At 41.0% G+C, this 11,586-nt stretch overlaps 1 pseudogene; it reads right to left on the reverse strand.

The window, feature by feature from the left end:
- Nucleotides 1-9,713: 9,713 nt before the first annotated feature.
- Nucleotides 9,714-10,151, reverse strand: LOC150022424 (large ribosomal subunit protein uL24 pseudogene; annotated as a pseudogene).
- Between the last annotated feature and the right edge of the window lie 1,435 nt (nt 10,152-11,586).

Here is an 11,586-nt window from a genome sequence, read left to right on the forward strand (position 1 = left end):
CGCACCTGAAGCCAAGCTGTATTGACTCCGTCTTTCCCTTGGGCCCTTCAGCTGCGAAGAGAGGGGGGGTCTGCTGCATGGGCAACAGCAGACCCTCCATATCACCCTGCCCAGGCTCTGTAGCTTCAGCTTCACTGGAGAGGACACTCCAGCGTCATCGCAAGATGTCGATTCAACATGGGAGGAGACAGATACCGTGTCACTCCCGAGTCGGACTGCACAGCCATTCTCGGCGGTGCAGATAGACTCTTAAGAAGCTACACCATCGTCTCTCGAGACGGACGGCTGCCGACGATAATGTGAAATACTACTCAGCAATTAAGAGGAACTGAGACATTCAACTTAGACGGATCTCAAGAAAATTACACAGAGTAAAAAAAAAAGTCTATCTGAAAAGGTTACCTACTGTATGATCCATTTATATGACATTCTTGACATGACAAAAGACTAGAGAACAGATTAGTGTCTACCATGGATTGGAGGTGAATGGCCGTGGCTACAAAAAGGAAGTACAAAGGATCTCTGTGATGGAACTGTTCTGTATGTTGTAATCACATGTACACCCATGTCATAAAATTGCATAGGACTAAATACACACACAGCACAAATCAGTGCCTACATAACTGGTGAAATCTGAACAAAAGCGATGGACTGCATCAATGCCAGTTTCCTGTTTGTGATACTGTGTTACAGTAATGCTGGAGCTACTGTGGGGCGAAACTGGGTGAAGGGAATATAAAGGCGATTTCCAACTTTATTCATCTCATGCACACATAAACTAATTACTAAAATTCTGGGGCACACCAAAAACTATATTATATTTTTTGCCGATCTGACAAAACCAATAGGTACAATTTTGATTCATTCACATTAGATGACTATTGTTGTGCTGGCTGCTGTCATTTTTTTTAAATTTAAAATCTAAGGAAAAAGATGTCAGTTCCCTTGACTAAATAGTCAGATATTGCATGTTTTAAAGATTCTTATGGCATACCTGTGTGCCTGCCATGGTATCCCAGTTGAACATCACTGGTATATATGGGATTTCTCTGTATTATTGCTTACAAATGCATATGAATCTACACTTACCTCAAAGTAAAACTTTTTTAATAAAAGTGAATTGAATGTCACACAAAGTCTTTTGCTTTTGTTTGTTAATTTGTTTCAGGTATACAGGGTAGTGGTTAGATAATGATATAATTGATGAGTGAGTCCCCCTGGTAATTCTAGTACTTACCCACCTGGCACCCTACATAGTTATTACAATATCACTGACTATATTGCCTATGTTATACATTACATCCCCATGAAATGTCACACAAAGTAGAATAATCAGATGGTTTTCACATAAGCTAAACTGATATCATCACATCCTCATCACAGCTCACCATTTGAACCATAGAGCTTTGAATCTATTACCTCCAGCTCTTGTGCCCTGGTATCTAACTGGTTGAGAAATTTACATTTCTGGAATTGTAATGTAATATACGTACCTCTGGTCGAAGAATTTACATTAATCATAGATTTTGCCACAGAGGTGATTTGGCACTGTGCAAAACACAGGCTGTGGTGTTGTGGGTATGGGATTAAATTCTAGCTTTGTCTCTTGCAAGATCTGTGATATTGAATATGCCACTTACTCTCACAAAGTCAGGTCTGCAAAACAGTGTAACGATAATAACTTCTTACAGAATTTTGTGACAATTAAATGCAATAAAATATGTAAACAAGTGTCAAATAGAAATAAAGCCTAATGATACTTCACAACTCACCTAATCAAGTCCCTAAATTATATCAATGAGAACCTGGGGCCAGGAGAAGTGACTGCCTGAGAGTAGACAGTCACCTGTCAGGTAAGGAGCAGGGGCAGTTAGTTGTCTTTCTAAGGCATTTTGAAAACCCATTCCCATTTTTATAAGAGAAAGATTTTAAGCATTTGTTGGGCATTACCTTTTATTCTACTACTTTTTGATCCCCCACTGCACCCGAGTGAAACTGTACATGGTACAGTTGTTTCATAAATGAAGACAGACTCAGTTACTAAAGAAAACTGCATAAATTCTAGCAATATACATTTATTTCACACATGATTTTTTATTACTCTCAATTTGAAAACCAGCACAGCTTTCTTCCCTCTATACCCTCTGTCTCAACAGAAAGAGAGCAACGTTCAGTACTTGCAGAATTTGTGTCTATTTTTTTATGTAGGGACATAGTCAAGGACCTCAGCCAATTTTTATTTGATTAAAATCCAAATTATGTCAGTGTTGTCACTGTCTTTACCTTTGAAAAATGGTCTTTTTGGTCTTTTCCCTTTCTGGAAACTGGCCAGCTACTAAACTGACGTGCTTTTCTTGGAGAATATCTGGGCATTTTTTATTCCTATTCTGCTTCTGTAAAGTCATTCTGATTAAATTAGTACACCTAAAAGTAATAGTGTTATATTTCAATCATATCTCAAGTTTTTAAAAAAATCACCAAGACATTCTTCAGTCTTAGGAATTGAAAGGAGAAGAGTGATGTCCAAGAAATGCTTCATGTCACGATCCACTGTTCTTTGGGAAAATGATGGAGGTAAGGCAAAAGTGAAGGTTGGTCAAAGGCAACTTAGAGAGGGACAGACTTGTGCAGTGGAGAGGATAAGTTCTCAAACTGTGGCTGGGAGATCCTTGGGAGAGGAAAAAGTACACATACAGTTCTCATAAGAAATTTGTGACTTCCAGCCAAGATGGAGGCATAAACAAACATGCTGCATCTCCCTCCACAACTAAGAAGGAATACAACTACCTCAAAACTAGAAATAACCAGAAGTCCCAAAAAATCAAACTGCATGGAAGTCCAGCAAACAAAGATATAAAGAAAAAATACTCATCCAGACAGGTAGGAGGGGCGGAGCTGGGGTGGAGAGGACATGGTGTGGTGGCTGCAGCAGCGGTGGCAGGCAGGCAAAAAGCACAGTCACATGTTTTAAAAAGTCAGAAGGGACACTTGGGGAGCATTCCCAGCTCTTCACCGAACCTCGAAGCCCATGGTCCCAGCACCAGAGAAAATCTAGCCTCATTGCTTCTAACTGTGCAGACCAGTGGGGGTTGGAGCGGAGGCAGAAACTGCCAGTTTCAGCAAAGTCCTCTTGTTTAAAGGGCCCCAAAGGTCCTAGAATGTCCGCAGACCCACCCACTCTGGGAATGATGGCCAGGGCAGCAGCTAGAGGGGTGCCAGTCTGGTGCAGAAGTGGGAGAGGTACCTGGAAAAGGGGCGAGTGCTGGGCAGGTGGCATTGTTCCCTCTCAAACCTCTCCAGCACATACAGTGCCACAACGTGGTGAAACATGTCACCCTGTACTGATGAATCCCTAAGGCTTCACCCCTTACAACATAACAGGAGCGACAGCTCTACCTGGGATGCAGAGGCAGACAAACACAGGAGCCTGTCAGAATGAGGAGACAGAGAAGTATGGCCCAAAATGGGAAATGGATCAAGGTTCCAGTGGGAGAACTAAGCGACAAGGAGATTGCCAACCTAACAAATGAGGAGATAGACCACCTAACAGATGCAGAATTCAAAACACTGGTGATAAAGATGCTCAGAGGCTTGACAGATATGCTTGAGTATGGCAAACACATAAAAGAAGAAGTGAAGGCTATGCTAAGTGAAATGAAGGACAATCCATACAAAACCAATGGAGAAGGGAAGGAAACTGGGGTTCAAAGCAATGATTTGGAACATAAGGAAGACAAAAACAGTCAACCAGTGCAGAATGAAGAAGCAAGAATTGAAAAAAATGAGGAAAACTTCCCAAATTTTGCGAAGGAGATGGACATATAGGTCCAGGAAGCATGGAGCGTCCTGGGCGAGTTGGACCCAGAGGGGACCACATCAGGACACATCATGACTGAGATGCCAAAGATGAAAAATAAAGTCAGAGTCCTGGGGGCAGCAAGAGAGAGATGGAGAGTTGCCTACAGGCAGATGCCTATAGGACTATCAACTGACTTCTCAGAGGACACTTTGCAGGCAGGAAGGGACTGGCAAGCAGTATTCAAGGTGATGAAAAGCAACCTACAGCCAAGATTAATCTATCCAGTAAAGTTATCATTTAGAATGGAAGGGCAGATGAAGCGCTTCTCAGACAAGGTGAAGCTAAAGGAATTCATCATCACCAAGCCATTATTATATGAAATGTCAAAAAGACTTACTTAAGGAAAAGAATATCAAAACTACGAACACTAAAATGACAACAAACTCACAACTATCAACAACTGAATCTAAAAAATAAAAACAAAACCCAACTAAGCAAACCAGAATAGGAACAGAATCATAGGTATGGGGATCATTTGGAGGGTTATCAGCTGGGAGGGGGGAGGGGGAGAAAAGGGGAAATGGTCAGGGACTAAGAAACATCATCAGTTGGTACAAAATAGACAGGGGAAAGTTAAGAATAATATAGGAAGCCCTGGCTGCTGTGGCTCAGTGGATTGAGCATCTGCCTGTGAGACAAGTGTCGCTGGTTCAATTCCCAGTCAGGGCACATTACTAGGTTGCACATCAGGTCCCCAGTTGAGGGCGCAAATGAGAGGCAACCACACAGTGATGTTTCTCTTCCTCTCTTTCTCCTTACCCCTCTCTCTAAAAATAAAATAAACAAAGAAATAAATAAATTATTTTTTTAAAGAATAATATAGTAAAGGGTAAAGCCAAAGAACTTATATGCACAACCCGTGGACATGAACTAAGTGGGGCGGGATTACTGGAAGGAAAGGGGTTCTGAACAGAGGGGAGTAAAGGGGAAAAAAATTGGAACTACTGTAACAATATAACCAATAAAATATACTTAAAAAAAAAAAGAAATTTGTGAAATCAACAATGCACCTAACATCGTGTGTGTGTTGCACTTACATGCTATTTCCAGGTGCCCAAAAATCCTGTTAAATTAATAAATAGAAAACTAATTTTAAAAAATCAACATAGGAATTGAGGATTCATCTATTTTTTAAAAACTCTAGGATTTTCTTTCATAGCATTGTTTTAGTTCTCCAAGTCTACCTGTCTTGAGGCTTTCGAACTGCTTTAGAGACCTGAATTTTCAAGTTCTTACCTGAGCCAATAATAAAAATATATTTAAGAGGATGCCTTTTTCTGAGCTCCTGGACCAGGAATACATTCATCTTTATATATGCATGTTCCGATTACCTTATATAACTTTATATGTTTTATTCTTTAACAAGTTTCTTTTGTACACTGGGCCTCTGGAAATAATATCAGGATCTCCCTAAGACTTGCATCCACCATAATATCAGCTGTCCTAGACTTGGTTATGTCACCACAATTCCCCAGGGATTTGTAATAAAAAATTCTACATGTATAGCACTTTAGATTTTTCAAAGCACATTAACCCATATAATTTTATCTTGTGTCTCTTTAGAGACGGTTATTTCTTTTGCTGTTTCATGATGAGGTTGAAAACAGACCCACAGACGGCCTGTGTTCCCATGTGTTCCCAGCGTGGGGCTTGGACCAAACTGCAGGCGTCCCTCATCCTCTGTGGCTCAGCTCCTTGCTGGAGGGGCCATCAGCACTTGTAACCCCCTGCCTAGCTTTCCAGACGCTGTACAAATCCGCCGGAAATAGACCCCACCTGGACAGTCTACCAAGGGACAATGTGCCTCGGGACATCGTGTGCTCAAAACTCCTGGGGTGTTCAAACAGAAACTGAGTGGCCAAAGTGAAGACGACCTTGAGGGTCGTTTCTGACTGGAATTCTGTGATTACAACAAAATACTGTATTCAGTCTAAACTACAATTTATTTTAGTAAATTACATTCTTTTTTTTTCTTCCTTACAAACTGTGATTCTTAAAAAGAAAAATAAAATGCTGAAAGCATTGTATAAAGAAGCATCATGGAGTATAAGTTTTTGCCTCATTTTTTAGCCAATATTTTACTACATTAATAAATTAGTAGTTGTTTTTCCTGCTACCAGTTTTTCTTCTCTGCAATCCATCCTCTATATCAGCACTAGCCAATGGAATTTCCTGCTTTAGGGAAATGTGCTTTATCTGTGTTGTCTAATAGCACAGTAACCATATGTAGTAGCTGTTATGCTATTTAGGCACATAAAATGTGGCTATAGCAACAAGTACCTTAGTTTTTAATTTTATTGATATTTAATTTTAGCTCATTTTAATTTAAATAGGCATATGTGACTAGTGGTTACCATATTTTATGACACAGTTTTAAAAACAACTCTGCTCCCCTGCTTAAAAACCTGTAAATTGGTACAAGCCTGTAGAATGTACAGCACCAAACTCTAATGTAAAATATGGACATTGGGTGATAATGATGTGTTAATGCAGGTTCATCATTTGTAACAAATGCACCACACTGGTGAGTGCTGTTGGTAATGAGGGAAGCTATGCATGTGGGGGGAGAGGGGCAGGGGATCCACGGAACCCTCCATACTTTCTGTTCAATTTTGTTGTGAACCTAAAACTGCTCTAAAAAAATAAAGCCTATTAAAATTCTTCTGCTTTCCATTTGCCCGTATTAACGTTTCTCCAACTTCCTTAAAAAAATACTACTAACAACAGAGACTGGAGAGCTATTGCTAAGGAGTCTGGGGCTTAAATTAAAACTAGACAAATTCAAAGTTCATTTGGAATGTCTTTTTTATCTTTAAATATGTGCAAATTTTGCCATCCTCTACATGACATAACCAAATTTCCTACCTCTGCCAATGAATGGGTGAAAAGTTATTGCATTAATTAAATCTCTCATGAAATGAACTAACAATTTGAGAAAATCCAGCTGAATGAAAGACGAAGGCTGCTTTTGCTGCTGCCACATATATCAGATTTGACACCCAATTTTTCTCTCTTCCGGGAATGAATGCCACAGTATTTTGATAACTGAGATTTACATAAAACTGTGGACACAAATGGCAATGGGTTTTTTTCCATTACTTTTTAAGCCGTGTCAGAATAACCATGGCAGCAATGTTGCCAAATGTGATGATGGGTGAAAAATAATTTTAGGTGTCAAATACTATAATATTTTTGTAATTGTGCTAGTCTGCTGAGAATTCAAATCTCTGGTGTCATATGGTCAATGACATAATGTCTTTTATTTTCAAGGGAAAGACTTGTTAACTCACTTGCCCATTGTATAAATATGGTGAATGTTATTTATTTTATCATATATATAATTTTCATCCAGAGAAGGAAAACTCTGATTCCAAAAAAACCTCCGCAGCCTTGCGGCATACCTCTTCAGGGGAAAGGCTAAGGGAGTAAACCCCGACAGAAAATCCGGAGCCGGAGTCCCTAAGGCGGTTTGACGTTGTAGTCAACACCGGCAACTCCTGCGGCGCACCTGAAGCCAAGCTGTATTGACTCCGTCTTTCCCTTGGACCCTTCAGCTGCGAAGAGAGGGGGGGTCTGCTGCATGGGCAACAGCAGACCCTCCATATCACCCTGCCCAGGCTCTGTAGCTTCAGCTTCACTGGAGAGGACACTCCAGCGTCATCGCAAGATGTCGATTCAACACGGGAGGAGACAGATACCGTGTCGCTCCCGAGTCGGACTGCACAGCCATTCTCGGCGGTGCAGATAGACTCTTAAGAAGCTACACCATCGTCTCTCGAGACGGACGGCTGCCGACAACGATAATTTTCATCACATAAAATATATGCTAAATACTTAAAATCACTTTGAGAATTACTATTGTTCAAGAAAATGAAAAACATTTGTAACATAAAAACTAATATTAAACACTGAAGAATAAAGTAAGTTTGTGTTCTTAATTTCTGTAATTGAATTCAACCACCTATGGAATCCCATTCTATTGATAAAGGGAGGGAAAGGGTCATTTAAATCTGCCATTCAAAGCTAATTTACATAGTCTTGCTTAAAAGTCTCCTTTGAGTAAATATTCAGTCAACTCAAAGTATACTTTTCTATGAGGGCTTTTCTCCCTTCTTCTTCCTCATTTTCCTAAGATGAAGTCAGCTTTCACAGCTTCACAGCAATAAGGCAAGGGCCTCTAATTCATTTAACCTTGAAGGAACCACCAAGCAAGCCTCCATTTGCTTAGGGATTATGCTTTTCATTACACTGCTTCTAGCTATGATGTCTCCATTTAGCTGAAAGATTTCTTGTGATTTTTCCTTCATAATGTTTACATTTAAAAAACAACAACAATGCAACAGGAATGGCTGTAAAAGCCATCATGCTCTGAACTCATTTGGAACTCCTCAGTGACAAGCTCCAAATTTAACATCTAAGTTAATATCTCTTTCTCAATATCTCTTTCCATTTAGCTTTTTATGCATTTTTCTAGCTGTGGTGGAAGAAGTGCTCTCAGCTTCTTTGCTGCAATGGGTCTCAGGGACAAAACACGCCTCCTTGATATCAAGTTGTGCTACACTCTCCTCACTACCGTGAACATTGTTGTCATGATCTCAGACATCCTGCTCCTGTCCACTGATCCATATTCCTGGTTGTCTTCATAATTTTAATTGTTAGACATTTAAAATGCAAATTGACTGACAGTAAGAAAAACTCATCTAAAGCTTCCCTTCAATTTCAAAACTCATTTGTTGTCAGAGAATACACCACAAAAAGTGGAGTTAAGCATAGCCAGGTACCACACATTTATAAACTAATACTTTTTCCACTGCAGTTGTCCAAGACATTGATCAGATCTGTAAACCAGCTACGTTTGTGTATGTAACAAAAATGTAAGACACATAATAACACTGATTCATAAACTGGTAAACATGTTTCTCCAGGAGACAAAGACTCTTCGGTGAACCTCCTGGGGCTCAGGGAGGAAGCTCATGTTGTCTGAGACCAGAACCAGGTACCTTGATCTCTGACACTGGCGTATGCAGTGGACAGTGTGATGCTCCCCCGGGAGTCCCTCTCAAGGTAAGCTTTGGCCCCAGCCGCTGGATGTGGTGTCAGCAGGCAGTTTTCAGCTCTCAGCTCCTTCATGGTCAGCCTCAACTGCAGAGCGCTGCCTTGCCCAACATCGCACCCTTTTCAAGGAGACCTACACTGATCCATGCAGGTCTGGTCATTCTGGTCCAGAGCAGGACAACTCTAGTGGGGCATTTTAGTTCCAGCTCTCTCTGTGGGGTCTGCAGAGGTCAGCACAGGTTGCTTTGCAGCTGGACTTCCCCCTTAGCTCAATCCTACATCCTTTTCTTTCTGTCCACAGTAAACATCCTGCACACTAACCTCAGTCTCAGTGATGCTTCCTTGAGAACTCAACCTGCATGATCTTACTTTCCTGAAATAGTAGAGTCCTGATTCTTACAGTGCTGATACCACCATCACACGAAATTACCCAGTTTTCCAGTCAATCACTCTGCATAAAATGTTACACCATCTATCCCTGACTGGTGTAGCTCAGGACGTTGGGTTCCCTGCAAAATGAAAGGTTGCTGTTTTGATTCCTGGTCAGGGCACATGACTGGCTTGCAGGCCAGGTCCCCAGTTGAGGACCTGCAAGAGGCAACCGATTGATATTTCTTTCACACATTGATGTTTCTCTCCCTCTTTTCCCCCTCCCTTCCCCTCTTTCTAAGAGATAAATAGATAAAATCTTATTTTTTTAAATGTTACACCATCTAGCCCAATGGTTCTCAAAAACTTGGAAGGATTTTTTTTTTTTTTTCATTTCAAGTTTTTAATGAAAGTTTTATAGAGGATTACATTATTCCTGCATCTTCTCAATTGTTTCTTCCTTGTATTTGCCCTTTTCCTTTCCTACTTGGCGAGATCTGGCTTTACATTCAAGGATCTTTTTGCGGTCTTTGTCCAGTTTTAGTCTGGTAATAACCACCTTGCTGGGGTGAATGCCCACGTGAACAGTTGTACCATTAGCTTTTTCCCGTTGTACTCGTTCAATGTAGATGACGTATTTCTTTCTATAAACCTGGACTACTTTGCCAATCTGCTGCCCTTTGTAATGTCCTCGTACAACCTAAATTTCATCATCCTTTCGGATGGGTATAGATCGAACACTGTACTTCTGTCTCAGCTCTTTGGAAAGAGGAGAAGACATAATCTTTCTGCGAATGCGGGAAGGTGCATTGAAATACCTTCTACGGTTCTTGCTCCGGTCAGAAGTCACAAAGGGATTGAACTTCATTTTGACCGCGCGCGCCTCAGCGATGGCCGCAAAAGGGAAGAGGAAAGGATTTTTTTTTTTTTTTAATGTTAGTATCCAGACCAATTAACTCTAGAGGTGGGCCCTTGGAATCTTTTTTTTTTTTTTTTTTTTTTTTTTTTAAGTCTTCCTTGGGATTCTAAAATGCAGCTAGAATGGACAACATTCTAGGCTTTCAGAGAAATGTATGATTACAATTAACCAAACTGGAAGAAAAGGATTCTGCTGTGTATGCTTGTGCTTAAATATGCTGAAATACATTCCCACTACCTAAGCTGTCAGCCTTTCTACACACACGTGTCACCTCTGCTTTGCTCATGTCCCAGCCAGTGAGCTGTCTGGGCTCCTGGTAAAGGCCAGCTTCTTCATCGGTGCCTTGAATCCCATCTTCTCAAGGACTCCTCCCTAGAATGGTCCCTTCTGCTTCTGCAACCTTTTTTTTTTTTCCTTTCTCTCTGCTCCAGAATTCTCACTAGCATGCAGATGCAGAAATGTTTCCATTCTCTACTAACTGGAAAAAACTTAATCCACATTCTTCTCCAGCTACTTCCAGCCTTCTAGCTACTGCCCCATTTCTCTGCTCCTTTTCCCAGAAAACACCTTCGAAAAGTTAATTATATGTGCTTTCTCCCCCCCATTCTGTCCTGAACCTACTTCAATTGGGTTTTTATACCAACCCTCCAAGCAAAGCTGCTTTTATCAAGGTCCCAGGGGCATCCACATTGCCAGGCCCAGTGGCTACTTCTCAGTCTTCATATCACCAAGCCTATCAGCAGCATTTGACACAGTCTATCACTCCTTTCTCAGGGAACTGTATTCACTCAGAGTCCTGGATGGCACGCCCTTTTGAGATTCTTTCCTTAGCCTAGTGGGCCCTCCTTCTCAGTCTTCTCTGCTCATTCCTCTTCGTCTTCCCAGCCTCTGCATGTTATTTTGTTGAAGTTCATCTCTTCTCTTTGCTGTCTGTATTTGCTCATTCGGTTATTATCCCAGCGTGATCACCACTTTACATACCACCTATATTCCTGAGATTCCCAAATGTAAATTCCCAATGTAAACTATTCCTCTGAACTCCAAGCTTACACCGCCCAGCTACATATTCCAATCTCCACTAGGATATCTATTTGTCATGTCACAGTCAATATATCCAAAACCAAGTACACTTCCTCCCCAAACCTGCTCTTCCTCCAGTCTTCTCACTCTCAGTAAATAGCAATTCCAACCTAGTTGTTTTTTGCTAAAATCTTTGAAGTCATTCTTTTTTTAAAAAATTCCACCCCACAAATTCTGTTAGCTTTACCTGGCTGGTTTGGCTCAGTGGATTGAGCATCGGCCTGCGAGCTAAGTGTCGCTGGTTCGATCTTCCAGTCAGGGCACATCAGAGAAGGAAAACTCTGACTCCAAAAAACCTCCGCTG

This window comes from Furipterus horrens, unplaced genomic scaffold (genome assembly GCF_987537825.1).
Source record: "Furipterus horrens unplaced genomic scaffold, mFurHor1.1.pri manual_scaffold_1, whole genome shotgun sequence".
Lineage (NCBI taxonomy): Eukaryota > Metazoa > Chordata > Mammalia > Chiroptera > Furipteridae > Furipterus > Furipterus horrens.